The sequence below is a fragment of the Pectinophora gossypiella genome, chromosome 4 (genome assembly GCF_024362695.1).
Source record: "Pectinophora gossypiella chromosome 4, ilPecGoss1.1, whole genome shotgun sequence".
Taxonomy (NCBI): Eukaryota; Metazoa; Arthropoda; class Insecta; order Lepidoptera; family Gelechiidae; genus Pectinophora; species Pectinophora gossypiella.
The window spans coordinates 4946620-4964974 of NC_065407.1; the positions used below are offsets into that span (position 1 = coordinate 4946620).

General features: G+C 36.7%; 1 long non-coding RNA gene across 3 annotated transcripts; it reads left to right on the top strand.

The window, feature by feature from the left end:
- Nucleotides 1-484: 484 nt before the first annotated feature.
- LOC126366368 (uncharacterized) lies at nucleotides 485-2783 on the top strand. Of its 3 annotated transcripts, XR_007566335.1 has the most exons (7): nucleotides 485-644; nucleotides 731-865; nucleotides 953-1087; nucleotides 1172-1306; nucleotides 1408-1542; nucleotides 2366-2505; nucleotides 2638-2783. It is a non-coding gene; the product is annotated as an uncharacterized LOC126366368 (long non-coding RNA). The 3 variants fall into 3 exon arrangements; XR_007566336.1 differs by lacking the exon at nucleotides 1408-1542; XR_007566337.1 differs by lacking the exon at nucleotides 1172-1306.
- The last annotated feature ends 15572 nt before the right edge of the window (nucleotides 2784-18355 follow it).

Genomic DNA, 18355 nt, shown 5'->3' on the forward strand with positions numbered 1-18355 from the left:
TCCACAACACCAACGGTTGGTTAGGTCATGCAAGCATTGTTACAATTGATAAAAACACATATTTTCATTTAGTGAATGTGATAACCTGTACTAATAATTTGGTCAACTTAGCGATGATAACTCAATGTAAGTATTAACAAACTCGGTACGTGTTTGTTATTGTCAATAATATCTTTAAATTATACAACTCGCTTATGTTTGACAATTACTGAGTAATTGCTTTGCTTATTGCATACTAATTGCTGAAAATTGCTTTTTATTTTAAATTCCTTAGCTAAAAATTGCTTTTTCTTTCACATTTCTCTGCTTATTGAATGACTATTGCTAACTCATTAGATAGAACCTACTTCTCATATAAGTAGGTGGATGCGGCCTCGATTAGCGGGGGAACCACATGAAAAAAAGCGAGCTACTGGGTGTACCTCCTGGGTAGTTTGGAAATCACCTAAGATATATATGTATATATTGATAAATAAAAGTTAATATATATAAATTAACATTAATTTTTTTTAACAGGAAATGCACAATGCTAAAAACTGCGTAGGAGATTTTAATACAATAGTACTACCAAGCCTGATGTTGGCCGCTATTTCAATGAATGCAGCAGTGTCACAGCTAGCAATCAAAAGTAACAAGATATTGAGGTACGTTAAATGACGATCACGACCACTTTGGCAAAAACGTATCGCTATAGACTAAGGAAAAAAAATAATATATATTTTATTTACAGGAAATGCAGATGGCAATAAACTGTGTAGGAGTTCATGATTGCAATAGAATAAAATCGACCAAGCCTGAAGTCAGCAGCCCCTTCAATGAATGCAGCAGTGTGACAGCCAGCAATCAAAAGTTACAAGATATCGAGGTACGTTTCATGACGACCACGACTATTTTGGCAAAAACGTATCGCTATAGACTAAGGAAAAAAAATTAATATATATTTTATTTACAGGAAATGCAGATGGCAATAAACTGTGTAGGAGTTTATGATTGCAATAGAATAAAATCGACCAAGCCTGAAGTCAGCAGCCCCTTCAATGAATGCAGCAGTGTGACAGCCAACAATCAAAAGTTACAAGATATCGAGGTACGTTTCATGACGACCACGACTATTTTGGCAAAAACGTATCGCTATCGACTAAGGAAAATAAATTATATATTTTATTTACAGGAAATGCAGAAGGCAAAAAACTGCGTAGGAGATCATTAATACAAAAGTATTATATAAACCAAACCTGATGTTGCCAGCTCCTTCAATGAATGCAGCAGTGTGACAGCCAGCAATCAAAAGTAACAAGATATCGAGGTACGTTACATGACGACCACAACTATTTTGGCAAAAACGTATTGCTATCGACTAAGGAAAATAAATTACATATAATATTTAATTATATATTTTATTTACAGGAAATGCAGAAGGCAAAAAACTGCGTAGGAGATCATTAATACAATAGTATTATATAAACCAAGCCTGATGTTGGCCGCTCATTCAAAGAATGCAGCAGTGTGACAGCCAGCAATCAAAAGTAACAAGATGTCGAGGTACGTTACATGACGATCACGACCACTTTGACATAAACGTATCGCTATAGACTAAGGAAAAAAAATGTAATATACAGGGTGTTAGTGACATCGTAACGAAAACTTTGAGGGATGATGGAGACCATGATTATGAGATGATATCAAGTGGAATTTTCCGTCGCAAAAGTATGGAACAGAAAATAACTTAAAAAAAAACAAAAATTTTCATGAATTTTCCGACTGAAAATTCCACTTGATTTCAACTCAGAATTATGGTCTGAATCATCCTCCTCAGTATTTGTTACGGTGTCACTAACACCCTTACCTACTTGTATGGCTACAGTATGTACTTGTGCGGGGTGTAAGTGACATCGTACCGAATACAGAGGGGGATGATTCACCTGATTATTCTGAGTTAATATCAAGTGGAATTTTTCATCGCAAAAGTATAGAATTGAAAATAATTTAAAATAACTAAAAAAAAAATCATGAATTTTGCGACGGAAAATTCCACTTGATATGAACTCAGAATCATGGTCTGAATCATCCCCATCAGTATTCGTTACAATGTCACTAACACCCTGTATATTTTATTCACAGAAAATGCAGAGTGCAATAAACTTTGTAGGAGATTATGATTGCAATAGAATAAAATCGACCAAGCCTGAAGTTCTTCAATGCACGCAGCAGTGTGACAGCCAGCAATCAAAAGTTACAAGATATCGAGGTACGTTACATGACGACCACGACTATTTTGGCAAAGACGTATCGCTATCGACCAAGGAAAAGAAATTATATATAATATTTAATTATATATAATATTTAATATGTATTTTATTTATAGGAAATGCAGAAGGCAAAAAACTGCGTAGGAGATTATTAATACAATAGTATTATATCAACCAAGCCTGATGTCGGTAGCTTCTTCAATGAATGCAGCAGTGTGACAGCCAGCAATCAATAGTGATAGTGACAAGAATCTAGGTGCGTTACATGACGACCACGACCACTTTGGCAAAAACGTATCGCTATCGACTAAGAAAAGGATATTATATCTATACGTTATTATAAATATACGTTATTATAAATAAATTAATATTATTTTATTTTTAACAGGAAATACAGAAGGCAAAGAAGCAGATGTCATCAAAGAAGATCTTTGTTCCTGCAATGTTTCCGCAGACGATACATCCAACAGAGCGAAGTGGAAGGAAAAGACTCGGAAAAAAGACCCCACCACCATATGGGAACAATGCAAGGGAGAGAGAGAGAATATAATTTTATATTTTAATTTTTTGATAACATAAAATAAACCAACAATATCCTACACATTTTTTTTATTTCTTTTTGTGTCTGTCTTAATAGTTATTACAAATCTGTGATGCGAAACAAACTATACGAAAACGTCAATCCACGTACAACGCCCGCGAAGCTGCTTTAGCAGCGAGCGCACTTAGCACCATCTAGTTTATAACTAGTTTATTATACTATATATAGCTACAAACCCATGTATTGACTGACTGACTCACTCACTGACAGAGTTGTTCTCCCAGAAGGAGTGTCGGGGGGTAAAAATAATGTATGGGGGGTGTGATCAAGATCTTCCGATGAGTATGGGAAAACTTCCAGATCTTGGAAAACTGCTCCGCATCAGGGAGACACCCTACGGCCTGGCGAAACTATTATACCTGCATCAAATTTTTTTTCGCAAAACCTATTTAAATCTTGGTCAAATTCTATTGTGGGTGAAAAAAAATCAAAATGGCGGAAAAACAAGATGGCCGCCATACAAAATTTTGTTTTTCCAGAAAATGCATCGGGAGTAAAAACTGTGTATGGGGATGTAATCGGAACGTCTTGTGGAGTATGAAAACACTTATCTATCTTCAAAATATGCTCCGCATCAGGGAGACACCCTACGGCCTGGCAAAACTATAAAACCTGGAGCAATTTTTCTTTCGCGAAACATATTTAAATCTTGGTCAAATCTAATCCCTGGTGAAAAAAAACCAAAATGGCGGAAAAACAAGATGGCCGCCATAAAAAATTTTCGTTTTTCCTGAAAATGCCTCGAGGGTAAAAATGATGTATAGGGATGTGATCGGATCGTCATGTTGAGTATTTCAATACTGCTCGATCTTGAAAAACTGCTCCGCATCAGGGAGACACCCTACGGCCTGGCAAAACCATAAAACCTAGAGCAATATTTTTTTCACGAAACCTATTTAAATCTTGGTCAAATTCAATCCCCGGTGAAAAAAAACCAAAATGGCGGAAAAACAAGATGGCCGCCATACGAAATTTTCGTTTTTCCCGAAAATGCCTCGGGGGTAAAAATGATGTATGAGGAATGTGATCGAAACATCATGTTGAGTATGGAAATACTTTTCGATCTTCGAAAGCTGCTCCGCATCAGGGAGACACCCTACAGCCTGGCGAAACTATCGCACCTGGAACTTTTTTGTTTTCACGAAGCCTATTAAAGTCTTGGTCAAATTTTATCGCCAGTGAAAAAAAAACAAAATGGCGGAAAAACAAGATGGCCGCCATACAAATATTTGTTTTTCCGGAAAATGTCTCGGGGGTAAAAATAATATTTAGGGGTGTGATCGGAACGTCAAGATGTTTATGGAAATGCTACACAATCTTCAAAAACTGCTCCGCATCAGGGAGACACCCTACGGCCTGGAAAAACTATCGCACCTGGAACTTTTTTGTTTTCACGAAACCTATTTAAATCTTGGTCAAATTTTATCGCCCGTGAAAAAAAAAACAAAATGGCCGAAAAACAAGATGGCCGCCATATAAATTTTTGTTTTTCCAGAAAATGCCTCGGGTAAACTAACTGTGTATAGGGTTGTAATCGGAACGTCTTGTAGAGTATGGAAATACTTCACGATCTTTGAAAACTGCTCCGCATCAGGGCGGCACCCTACGGCCTGGCGAAACTATCGCATCTGGACCAATTTTTCTTTCACAACACTTATTTTTATCTTAGTCAAAATCTATCCCGGGAAAAAAAAAAACAAAATGGCGGAAAAACAAGATGGCCGCAATACAAAATTTTGTTTTTCCCGAAAATGCCTCGGGGTATAAATGATGTATTGGGGGTGTGATCGGAACGTCATCTTTGAAAACTGCTTCGCATCAGGGAGACACCCTACGGCCTGGCGAAACTATAGCACCTTGAACTTCTTAGATTTCACGAGACCTATTCAAGTCTTGGTCAAATTCTATCGCGGTAAAAAAATGGCGGGAAAACAAAACACGCGAGCAGCTTGCTGCGAGCGAACCACGCGACATCTAGTATAATATATATAGCTGCAAACCCACTGACTGACTGACTCACTGACATAATTGTTCTCCCAGAAGGAGCGTCGGGGGGTAAAAATGGTGTATGGGGGGTGTGATCAAGATCTCCCGGTGAGTATGGGAAAACTTCCAGATCTTGGAAAACTGCTCCGCATCAGGGAGACACCCTACAGTCTGGCGCAACTATTATACCTGGGTCAATTTTTTTTTCGCAAAACCTATTTAAATCTTGGTCAAATCCAATTGCCGGCGAAAAAACAACAAAATGGCGGAAAAACAAGATGGCCGCCATACAAAATTTCGTTTTTTCAAAAAATATCTCAAGGGTAAAAACTGTGTATGGGAGTGTAATTGGAACGTCCTGTTGAGTATGGAAATTTTTCTCGATCTTGAAAATCTGCTCCGCATCAGGGAGACACCCTACGGCCTGGCAAAACTATCGCATCTGGAACTTTTCTGTTTTCACGAAACCTATTTAAATCTTGGACAAATCCAATCACCGGTGAAAAAAAACCAAAATGGCGGAAAAACAAGATGGCCGCCATACAAAATTTTCGTTTTTCCTGAAAATGCCTCGGGGGTAAAAATTGTGTATGGGGTTGTAATCGGAATGTCATGTTGAGTATGGAAGTACTTCTCGATCTTTGAAATCTGCTCCGCATCAGGGAGACACCCTACGGTCTGGCGAAACTATCGCACCTGGAACGATTCTTTTTTCACAAGGCCTTTTTAAATCTTGGTCAAATTTTATCGCCGGAGAAAAAAAAACAAAATGGCCGAAAAACAAGATGGCCGCCATACAAATTTTTCAATTTTCCTGAAAATGCTTCGGGGGTAAAAATTATGTATAGGGGTGTAATTGGGACGTCAAGCTGAGTATGGAAAATTTATTCGATCTTGAAAAACTGCTCCGCATCAGGGAGACACCCTACGGCCTGGCAAAACTATAAAACCTAGAGCAATTTTTTTTTCACGAAACCTATTTAAATCTTGGTCAAATTCAATCCCCGGTGAAAAAAAACCAAAATGGCGGAAAAACAAGATGGCCGCCATACGAAATTTTCGTTTTTCCCGAAAATGCCTCGGGGGTAAAAATGATGTATGAGGAATGTGATCGAAACATCATGTTGAGTATGAAAATACTTTTCGATCTTCGAAAGCTGCTCCGTATCAGGGAGACACCCTACAGCCTGGCGAAACTATCGCACCTGGAACTTTTTTGTTTTCACGAAGTTTATTAAAGTCTTGGTCAAATTTTATCGCCAGTGAAAAAAAAAAACAAAATGGCCGAAAAACAAGATGGCCGCCATACAAATTTTTGTTTTTCCAGAAAATGTCTCAGAGGTAAAAATGATGTTTTGGGGTGTGATCGGAACGTCATCTTGGAAAACTGCTCCGCATCAGCGGTCACCCTACGGCCTGGCAAAACTATAGCACCTAGAAATTTTTAGATTTCACGAGACCTATTCAAGTCTTGGTCAAATTCTATCGCGGTAAAAAATGGCGGAAAAACAAGATGGCCGCCATACATAGCTTCGAACTAATACAGGACACGCGAGCAGCTTGCTGCGAGCGAACCACGCGAAATCTAGTTAGATTATATAACTTAATAACAGACGGAATAAAGTCGTGAATCTGTGTCACGACTTTATTATTTTTAATTTGGAACTGGCATATTATTTCTTTTGTTTTTATTTTTAATTTCTTCTTTTTCGAACGTGAACGTTTTCCCGCCTTTTTGAAAGGCGGTGGCGGGAATTTTGTTCGGTTGCGGCAATCGGTTATGAAGAGTTGGAGAGTTGAGATCCTGTTGTGAAAATTCTTTGATAGAAAGGATACTGGCTGCTTTTTCAAATTGTTCTTTCTTTTAGTCCGATCCTATCTGCCTGGCTAGGTAATAAAGGTCTTTTGCGCCTTATTACTGCCAGGAACGTAACTGAAGGCCTGCTTTTACTCACACAAATAGCAAATATGTAGGTATAGTAAATATGTTTACTACGCTACGCAGTATTCGTACTGCTATGCACCCCCATGTTACGTGCGAACTGTTGTGTTTTTTGTGAATGCCCTCTTCTTTTTGTTTTCTTACTTTGTGTGAGCTACGATGGTAGCTGATGAATATCATGAATATGTTGTGGACTGTATCACTAAATGAAATGAAGGAATAACTAATACTTAGCCTAACCTTTTTTTTTGACGTTACTTATTGTAAATTTGCCGCAGATGGCATTAACTACTTGGCCGGACAAATGGGACGCGCTGAAGGCTCTCACCCGGTACAACGCTTAAGACAACATGCCTGAGTGTGCCCAGTTGGACGCGAACCTCGGTCCAGGGCGTCGTCTGATAGGAAAAATATTTGAAAGAATAAATCGACCCTATTGGGTCGATAGCGATAAGCGCTGATTGAGGGATGCTCTTAACCACCTATCATGCTGGCCTTACAAAAAACTCAAACTTTAACTTAACTAAAACTTTTTAACTCGGGTTAAAAAGGCCACATCAAAGCAATTCATCTAAAAAATCAATATTGCAATTTGACATTCGGGCATATAAGACTAAGTGCGCAATGCAAACAAATGTCAAAAAGCAATATTGCTTTTTTAGATGAATTGCTTCGATATGGCCTTTTTAACCCCCTAGGTGTCTCTGACTAGCCTGATTGGGAATATACTCGTAAGCTTATGATATGTAGTTGATAGAATCATTGGCAAAGTAACATAATTATACATGAATGCCTTAGCCAAGTTCCAAAGTGATAGAAATATATGAAATTGCCATAAGGTGACATGTGATATTATTATTACTGTCTCTAAGTAAATGATCCATGCTTCGGAAGGCACGTTAAGCCGTTGAGCCATGTCAGGGGCCTTTGGCGGCTCAATAGTAACCCAGGGTTGATGAGATTGGTACTTCACAACCCACACGATAGAAGATTACTATCTCTCGATTGTCATAATGGTTTGCAACTTATAAGGCCCCTGATGAGTAATCACGTGGTTGGAAATTAAATATAGAAGAAGTAACCTTGCATCTCAGTTAAACCAATTTCTGTCGCTGTCGTCTGCCCTTAAAGCTATTACCTAGTATCTAGTACTTTCCTTTCATTCGTCTAGTACGTTAATAACTAATGAGTCCGCGGACGTCAACGTACGGTGGGATTCATGCAAAAATCTAAAGTAAATTCCGAGAATTCACGTGAAGTCGGCGCTTCGCCGGCAAAAGTTGCCTCGCCGATTTGATTATCTATTTTAAACTTAGCGCTTCGAAGCGTGCGTTCACATAAATTGTAACTTGAGTAAAGTAGTAATAAAATGGTTAAAACAAGTAATTTATAATCATACAAGTTTTTAATGAGTATGTTATGTAGATAGATAACAAGTCGCCCATTGAAAACTTACACAGCGTGAAAACTCGCCCGCAAGCTAGATATGAAGTGGACGATTTGCTACCTTACTCAAAATAATTATAGTCTCATAATAATCGGTACTAATACCGAATAAATCAGTGAATTTGAAAAGGGTATCTTTATTTTTTTCAACATTCATTCATTACATTGTTTTAAGTTTACGCGGTTATTATCATAATTAAAGCACATAATAACGGGTTCTTACCGCGTTTAAATGGGGATATGAGACTCCCGATATTTCGACACTGTTGCAAGTGCCATGATCACGGGATGACTCATCCCGTCATCCCGTCATAACGCGGTAAGAACCCGTTATTATGTGCTTTAATTATTCATTCATTAAACACAGTTCCACACGTATTGTCCACATTTAGTTTTACATAATATTTATCTACGCATTTGGGTTTCTTGTCTTATCTAGCCTACTTGATCCTACTGCTGGGCAAAGGCTTCCACGCTACGCTTATCGAGAGAGAGAGAGAGATGTTATTAGAGATATTGGCCAGAGATCGCGCAGAATCGAGAAGAGAGGAAGTATCAAGTCAACTGTTAAATTTCCGAGCGAATCAAATTCTAGATGTTATAAGCCTGCAACAGTCACGTCTCATAATAGGATACATCCAGACTGTTGTAATCAAAACAACTATGCTCCATTTACGTTGAAAAACAAATAATCGCAAACTTCCTTTGTGCTCACTCCTTAACCCGCGCCGCCTCGGGTCTCGGAGCGACTAAATAAGTTAGCTGTTCTCAAAATTAGACTTACACTCGCGTCTCCAACTCGACAATGAGGTAATGTTTACTTTAAGGCTCTAGTTCCCCTACTTGGGTGGGGTTGCCAGATTTTCAGGTTCGCCTTTAAGTTAAATACTTTGTCTTACTTCTTTGTTAAACTTCGGGGTTCTGTTTTGTGATGACGTAGAGATCTGTTGGCTGTTTTCGGGTTCGTTTTGTGGCTCTATTAGGTGTGTGTACTACGCTTCGTGTTTTGTGGCTTTATTAGGAAGCGTATGTACTAATACGTATACGTAGTATTGTACGTACCTATATTGATGATGCTCGTTTTAACCAGACAATTTTGTGTTTTGGCAAAATAAGAGTGAAGCATTTTTTGATCTGAAGAATATACAAATGTAACAAGGATGTTAAATATACCTATCTATCACTACACTATTCGGAACAATTTTAGAGAAATATTTTATTGCTTCATACCTTTTAGAGCGCCATTATTCCGTAGTCGGATTTTAGTTTTTAAACCTACTTATATTTTTTATAGTATTGCTTGGGGTCTTATTTATTAAGATAATGTGCTTCCATTATGTGTTTTATACAAGATTTGGAGATAAAACCTATCCTGAACATGACTGAGCAGTTACGTGTATATAGAGGTACAAATCCGGAAAAAAAGCTAGTAATATACATATTTCAAATTCAAATTTTTATTTCCTTATTATTATTGTTTTACATCCTTAGTTGAAGGTTATTAACGTACTAGACGAACGAAAGGAAAGTACTAGGTACTAGGAAATAGCTTTAAGGGCTGGGACTGGGACTGAAATTGCTTTAACTTATGAACTATGTTAGTAGCATGGAAGTACAAAAATTTGGTATGTGATTGAGTTTGACCCAATGCCTCACTCCATATGTGTCTAGTCTGTCAGACAACACTTTCAGGTAGCTGTAGCCACTTGTCCTCATACGAAGCAACAGGGATGCGGTTTTTTGCGAAACCATCGACGACCATATTTGAACATGTCCATACATACGTATGTAACGTTCAAACACATAGCTCTCCTGTTGGCTTCGCCGCAGTTGGTAACTAACAATCAACAACTGAGCCCTACAGAATAGATTTTATTGATCCTAGAATAGTAACAGTGCCTCTTATCTAATTATAAATTACTCACTTATCTATAAAGTTATATGGCATTAATAGGGAGCAATAATAAAGTGATTGATTACAACAACACCAACAGACGCTAGACGGTTCGAGTCAACTTATGATTTAGCTTAATTACATTTTGGGTACTTAAGATGATTAAATTCACTGGAAATTCGTTGAGAGTTTCTTACCAATATCAGTCCACTCTTAGATAAATTTTACGCGCTAATAATAATTCTGATAGACAAAGTGATTAATCAATACAGGGTCAGGTAAAACAAACTTTTCGAAATTGCCTTGAATTATGATTTTTTTTCACCCACCTGCGATAGAACAGCGTGGTTTAGTGTACCTCGTGCCCTAGCTATACCTACTTCTATGTTATAAATAATCTCTTTTTTACCAAATACTTACACTAAGTTACGATCTCGAGGTTTCGGGAGTTATAAATCCAGTGGGGATATGCCACTAAAATCACCATGTGATCCCAAGTTTGGTTAGGACATTACACGATGATCACCCGATTGTCCGAAATTAAGATGATCCGTGCACGTTAAGCAGTCTCTCCTGATTACAATTTCATATTAATAACGACTTAGGTTCGAAAATATCGACGACTATGATTTGCAATAAAATAAGAAAACAATGTTCTAACATTGTTTCAAATCATTTATCCAAATCATCTATTATATCTGTAGGTAAGTAACAATAACCGTGCTTCAAAGGGCACCTTAAGCAATCGGTTTCAATAGTAACCCTAATACCAGGGTTGATAAAGTCGATCATTGATTTCACAAAACACGGGAGAGAAGAACCAAATACACTCATATCATACTCACTTCCACCAATTCACCACTACGTAACCTACTAGAGGTATCTAGCGAAATTTTAACACTTTCATCAAAAAACTTTTATATATTCTATGAATTCTATCCTCATCCCAGAATGTAGTCTCCGCGATGGCTCGTTCAAACAAAAACAATTCGTTACAGATTCAAACGAAGCACTCAAGTTTAATTTGATCAAGAGTCGAAGTTTAAAACCGACGTCGTAGCGTTGAATAAACAATTGTATCCGACGTTCCGCTTGTTTTTCTTTAATGCTTTTACCACGTTCTGTTTGCTACTACCGGTTTTCGACACCTATGTGAGAAATGTTGGAGTGATACCTAAATGTTATTAACACGGCAGTTGTTTTTAAGATGGAGTCTGCCAACCATTGCCCAATGGCTCAAATTAGCTTCAAAACGTTTTTTCGATTCTGCTCTGCACCACCCAAATCCCCTGGTAGTTGCGGCTTCCGAATACATTCCGCTTAGGGACTGTACTGAAAAGTATCGGCGTCCAAAGGACGTAATATACGATCCCGACGACCCGATTACTCTAGCCATAGAGGCAGCCAATCAACTCGCGACACCAAATACATCAGGACCCCGATACGGACCCCGCCGGCGTGGTCGACGATTTCCCTCATTCAGCGCTTATCGCTATCGACCCACTAGAGTCGATTAATTCTTTCAAATATTTTTCCTCTCAGATGACGCCCTGAGCCGAGGTTCGCGCCCAACTGGGCACCCTCAGGCCTATTGTCTTAAACGTTGTACCGGATGAGAGCCTTCAGCGCTCCCCATTTGTCCGGCCAAGTAGTTAATGCCATCTGCGGCAAATGTACAATAAGTCACGTCAAAAAAAATTAAGATGGAGGTATAAGTCGTTGCCATTTCCAATGTAAAACGCTTCTTTGGCCATCCTCTAAAAAAAAAATTGCAGTTGGGTTGCAATTTTTTTTTGTTAGGTTGCGATAGGGTAGTGTGCAACTAAAAACACAAAATTAATATAGAATTTGTATGAAAAGGCAATCTGTTACGCCATAAAAAAACTTGATAAAATATCTCACTATTTAATCGTAGCTTTTTTTGCATTTTACAACAATAATATTCAATAAAAATCATCAACCTAGCTTATATTATTCGGATAAATAACAAATTGATTGATACCCCATTCGGATAGACAATTTAGGAGCTCCGGGTGAACGTCCATAAATACATACATACACGGCTAAAATCTTAACACTTCCTTTTGGTTTTTTCATAGTCGTGTAAAATTATTAGCTAACCTAAAACTTTAAAAGGCAAAAAGAAAGAAAATGAAACCAACGAAAAAGCAAAAATTGAAATCAGACAGTAGTAGGGCACTCACCTCTTTGTATTTTCTTTAATATATTATTTATTTATACGTTTAGGTATACAGTGTGGAAGTAAATACTTCAAACGTTTATATTCTATTGGTCTATAAAATAATTATTTGCTTTAAACTTTGCCATGAGGGTAAGAAAACTACATGGTGGCATGCCTACACTTGACTTTTTACCCGCAACGGTACTCGAAGAGGTGTTATAATAGGGTAGTTTTCAACTAGTCAAATCAGTTACTCTTTACTAAACGTATGAAAAAGCAACCTGAAACGTCATTGAAAAAGTAACAAAATGAAAAGACATTTTTCTTTTTTTTTACGTTTATAAATAAGTTAAATAGAAAACAGAAAACGTTTTCGACACCTTTAGATCTGTCTTTAGTAATCAGAACCATAATTTATCTTTGACCAGGAAATTACACAATTTTCATCCCTTTGTCTGTCTGTCCACGCCATTATCGCAGCTCCAGAGCGGATGGTCCGATTTGGTTTCGGTTTTTAGGAATGTTACTTCCGAGTTATTTTGCAGAGTAATTGTTTTTTAGAAACATTAGGCTTAAAGCACACCCTGGACAAATCACACAATCGACTCGAGTCGCGTTTCTATACGTATGTGTGAGTGACTTACACACCCCGGACACTTTATACAAACAACCTCGTTATACACAGATACCACACATTGACGTTATCGTATATGCAGGCAACTGTGTGTGTGACGTCTGACGCCATACGATTCAAGTCTATCTAAATTACGTCAGAAGGGGGTGAGGTAAACCTAATTCAGACGATGGTGGGGAGCGAAGAGTTGCCGTTCTACACGTAGTATTATTAGTCCTTATTCTATGCTATTAGGGTCCACAAAAAATGTGACCTTTCTGTACGTAGTAGTATATGTATTCTGTGCTTAAAGTGTTAAATTTTAACTATTCTGAACAAGATTTTTCAGGAAACCATCATTATGTTGTTCAGAATAAACAATAGATTAATATACTACACACTATACATGAATAATAACTTTTACTTACGCTCCCAGAGGTAAAGATAAAATAAAGAGTAGAATTACCACTGCGCTATTTATAATTATCCTGATGCACGAAGATTTCTTAAACAAGTTTAGTCAAAGGCGAGTCGACTAAATTAAGTGAAAACAAAGCATAATTAGTTTAGTGCCGAAGTACTTTGAGACGCAAACGCGCGGTTCAAGACGCTTGTAATCTTAACCCAAAGCTACGTATTTTAAAAATAAAATACAAAATGTTTATAAAAATACGAGGCAAACATTTTTTTTTATATAATGAAATCCTGTTCTTACAGTCTCAATTGCACTTATAATGAGAACTCTTTGAAGTTCACAAGATTTTTATTTATGTTTCCTTAAAAGTAGAGGTATCTTGATTATACAATAACTCAATGTAGTAACTGTACCTATTATCGGCAAATTCAATATACTTCTTCATTAACTGAATTGAATTCATTGACTGAATTGGAATTGTAGACACATAAACAGCTTATATAAATCCCACTGCTGGGCACAGGCCTCCCCTCAACCAACCGGATACATACTTGAGTATGAAGCATACTTGATTGTGATTCAAACCTGCAATGTCCTTACCAAAAAAGGACAGTCGCACAAAGTGATTTCGACAATGTCCAGTCGTGACTAGAACCCGGACCTCCAGATCGTGAGCCTAACGCTGTTACCACTAGACCACAGAAGCTATTGTGGAGAATTGTAGATCTAAATCTAAATAGTGATGAATATGTTAAAAAATTCTGAAACAAAATATCGACAAAACTATGTTAGACAAACGATAACGAAAGTGACTTTGTCATACAAATTCATATCAAGATCGCATGCTACTTTTATTTACTAAAAAAAAAACAAATATTGATGCACTGATTGAGTCGTTACAATTGAATGAACATACACCTCCGGCTCATGAGCCCGACACTCAATCGCTGGACCACAGAGCGCGTTATATAAATACGATTAAGTATGTATAGTTTCTTACCGTTCATTTTACTCATCACATAGCCCGCACCGTTCAGTAGGACACTAATTTGCGGGCGTCCACGGTTTCCGTCTTGCGAGGCCTCATTTATTATACTACGCTTATTTGAGTTCCAAGGAGACACTCACTTTGCTACTTACGAATAAATTACAAATATTCAGAAGACAAACGTGGTTTGTTGTGGCGTTCACCTATACACAGAAATCTTGAATTGTATTTTAATTCATAGCGATCTTACTGAGTTGTTACAGTCTATTTTAAGAAATCTCAAATGAATAACAGTATAGCAGAAGAAGCTGAAGCTTCTAAAATCCATTGTCTAACTATTGTTTCCGGCATAGCCGAGAAATGTTTTTGGGAGGTATGTGACCCAACCTGTATTGGGCTGGTTTTCCCTTCGCGGGTTGGAAAGTCAGACAGGCAGTCGCTTCTATAAGAAAACTGGACCTGTCAAATCTTCAGGTTAGGTAAAAGGACCCTTTGAAAACGGAATAACGCTAGGGAGTTGATGTCATTATCTTTTATAACCTGCACAGCGCACGTAGCATAACACATAAGGACCAGAAAACTTCAACCATTAAGATAAGATAAATTGTTCCACGGTTATTACAAATGGTTTTTTAATGTCACGTCTCGATAGACTTGTTTACAAACTAAACTAACTGCCTTGCTATAATTAAATCTATTAAGTTGCCGTGATTAATATCTGTTGTTTAAACTGACTTCCTTGTAGCTTTCTCTTCATAAAATGAAGAAAGTTTTATTGTTTTTATGTCTACTACTTAGTAGGTAACGGCGTGTGATTTATTTGCTTGTGAAAAGATTATTCATGAATCATCTTCTTTCCTTCTATGAATAGAAAAATAACAAAAATGTTCTATGAAATAAAAGGCTAAGTATATGAAAACCTAGTCAAATGAGATACTTTTTACGAAACGGCAAAACGAAAGATTTCATTGGAGTTTGTATGGAAATACTGTCCTGTGACGTCATCAGTAAAAGCGGTCAAAATATCGTACTCATTTTTACTTAATTCACCTAAGTAACGTGCCATTGATATTTGTTCATCTTATGCTGGCTTCTATGTCTAGATAAGCATTTTATAATTTATTTTTGATCCAGTCAAATACCCTATTTTGAAAGGTGAAATTAAAACCAAAGTGAAGATTAAAAAATACTACACACTCCGTAACCGCGCGATGAAGACATGGTTTACCTTAGTTTACCCTTATACCCCGCAAACGGAAGGGTAAATATTTTTTTTATATAAAAGTACTTACCTCTTTAATTATTAGGGTTGTACACCAATATTTATTCATTAATTTGTTAAAAATACACCATCCACTCTACAGATAAATAGGCTCCGTCTGTGTGTCGTTTCTTCTGTAGTCTATCTATAACATCGACTTCTTTATTTCATTTTACATATACCCAACTCATGAGAGGACCTGATGATCGTTTCCATTTTTTATTGGACTGACAAAATAAAGGGCTATTTTTATTTTATTTTTTATTTTCATGTTTATTGAGAAAACCAACAGCATTATAAAAACATATTTAACAACACTTATAATATAAACTTAAGCTAATTATAGGTTTCCCTAGAGTTCTGGAACATGGTTTATATTTTAAAAGCGAAGCTAACCGAAAGAGGCCAGAAAATTATTTTTTAAATAAGAAAGTATCATATCAAATATATGAAATTCTAGCATAGTTTAAGGCTAGTACGCAAAAATAATAATAATATTAGATTGGGAGTAGTGTGTGTCCGAGTGTAAGTGTGTGTGTGTGTATTTTAACTTATCATTACGCGAAAGAAGAATACCAAAAGGCAAATGAGCAACAAACACGAATACGAAACAAAACCTACGGCAGTTACCAAGGAAAGATCTTTATTTATTCTGCGAAAAGTAAACAGAGCGTATCCAATACTAGTAATATTATACCTATAATAATAAAACGGATGTTAGCCCAGAACAAAGTATATTTCCTCCATATTTTCGCTTCCTCTGTATTATTTACATCTGCCTAATAAGTCATAGTCGGCAGATAATGGGAATAATGATATTGTTCACTGGCAGCTTGGGGTAAATGGTGAAGTATTTGTCCCTTTTCATTCATAATCTGGATCTGATTTGACTTCTTCTCCTGGAGTCTGATTTCCCATGTTAAATGAAGATGAGGTCTCAGATAGATAACATAAAAAATGCCATTAATTATAGGAGTCTTTCCGAGTGATTTCTATTATTATTTCAAGCCCATATCTACTACGGCGACTGTATATTTGCGGGTATGATTTTCCCATCAATACAACCGTTAAAATACAGGGACTAATGAACACACCAATGACTCTGAATAATACTGCCTAATAATATGTCATCCGTCTAGTTACATCGAGCATACTCCATCATGCTGCTTCACAGAGATCTGCTGGACGTATACAGCCTGGAAGGTAACCAATGCATTCGCCAGAATTTTCAATCCGCGGTTTTAGACTTGGCTCAACCACCACCTATATATTTCTAAAAATCCCTATTTGAACTCTTTAAGGCATCATCACATCATTCTGGCTGGCGTATTATTCGTAATTTTGGAAGAAATCAATGTTGATGGCGCCGTGCACCTGGCACAATGTTTTCTATCCAGCTTCCCCCTTTTAATTATATTATAATCTATTGTGTTATAACAATATGAAGTTAAACATATTAAAGCGAATCCACATGTTTGGTTCGTCATAGTTTTTGTCGTTACAGTACGACGGAAAAATTATCTCAAAGATTCTCATCACGGTGGTAAAAAATAAAAATATAAATGGACAATCACTACACCCGCTCCCCAACAAGCATTATCGGGCCGGAAGCGGCGGGCAGCGTTCCAAAATCTTCGATTTACAGCCCCATAAGGGTTACTAAAGATGCCAAAAGATAACATTTGATTCGAATAAAGTCCTCCGCGAACATCCACAATTCATTCCAGGTAACCTCGTACTTACTCATATAAACCGAGACGTATAATAATGGAACGAGGAGTCATAATCCGGTAACAAATAACGTATTAGGGCGGTTCTTCAAACATCAAAAGCCAATATTATTACGTAAAAAAATCTAGGAAAATATTCTTGGATATACAGGGTATATCCATATGAAAATATTCTTGGATATAATTTTCCGTCGCACAAGTATGGAACTGAAAATAATTTAAAAAAACACTAAAATTTTCTTGAATTTTCCGACAAGAAATTCCACTTGATATCAACTCAGAATCATGGTTTGATTCATCCCTCAAAGTTTTCGTTACGGGGTCACTAACACCCATACCTACTTGTATGGCTACCTGTATGTACTTGTATGGGGTGTAAGTGACTTCGTAACGAATACTGAGAGTGATGATTCAGCTGATTATTTTGAGTTAATATCAAGTGGAACTTTGCATGGCAAAAGTATAGAATTGAAAATAATTTAAGAAAACTAAAAAGGTAATTAGCGATAAGCCAGATTGTCCGCTTATGATGCACTGGGTACATGCACATATGCATGTGCCTAGTGCATCAGGCGGGCCTGGCAAATATTTAAATTAAATTTTGTTTTGTCACTACTAACATAGTTTTTTAAGTTTTTGTAATACTAACAAATATGGGCATCTGTCTGAAAAAAAATTATTTTATTTTATTTTTATTTATTTTTATTTTTAAAAAAACTATATTATAAGGCAAAAGTATAGAATTGAAAATAATTTAAGAAAACTAAAAATAACTATATTTTGCGACGGAAAATTCCACTTGATATTAACTCAGAATCATTGTCGGTATTCGTTACGATGTCACTAACACCCTGTATATTATTAAGAATTATATTAAGTTTAATATCCTCCACTTTCTTATATTGACTCGACATCACAACCTCAAGAATAACGTCTTAAAGATTAATTTTATTCTATAATAATCTCGAAGCTTTGAACTCATATTCTTTGAGTATATATATGTATACGTGTAAATAAATACAAACACGTAAGATAATATTATCATCTT